We start from the raw sequence: 702 nt of genomic DNA on the forward strand, positions 1-702 counted from the left end.
TTGCCTGGGACTGGTGATCCGTTTATTCCTTCTATTTTTCTCCCTTTTAAAATGGAAATGTTTGAAACTATTATAATATTCCTATCCCATCATTGTATCTTCAAAGATAACTTATTTTTTAGTTTCACAGATTCACAGATGAAGAGGAATTTGTCCCAGAATAGAATGTTCCCAGTATCTCACCCATACCTGATTTAGATTGTGACATTTGGGATTTTGGAGCTGATGATATTTAAATGAGACTTTGGACACCAAGTTGGCACCTTAATAGGCTGAAATTTGGGAAGCTGCTGGAATGGGGTGAATGCATTTTGTTCATAGGACAGATGTAAATTTCTAGGGCTCAGAGGGTAGACTGTAGTGGACTCAATGGTGGCCCGCAAAAGATTTGTCCACATCCTTATCTCTAGAACCTGTGAATGGCATTTCATTTGGAAAAAGGGTCTTTGAAGTTGTAATTAAATCAAGGATCTTAAGATGAGAAGATCATTCTGCATGATCTGGGAAAGCCTTAAATTCAATGGCAAGTGTCCTTATAAAGTGATGCACAGAGGAGAGACACAGAGGAGGAAGCAATACGACACAGAGACAGAGATTAGAGAGATATGGCCACAAGCCAAAAAACCCTGAAGCCACAAAGTTCAAAAACACAAGGAATGGAGTCATCCCTATAGCCTTCATAGGAAATACAGCTCTGCCAAC

This window comes from Propithecus coquereli, unplaced genomic scaffold (genome assembly GCF_000956105.1).
Source record: "Propithecus coquereli isolate 6110/MARCELLA unplaced genomic scaffold, Pcoq_1.0 Scaffold82, whole genome shotgun sequence".
NCBI classification, from domain to species: domain Eukaryota; kingdom Metazoa; phylum Chordata; class Mammalia; order Primates; family Indriidae; genus Propithecus; species Propithecus coquereli.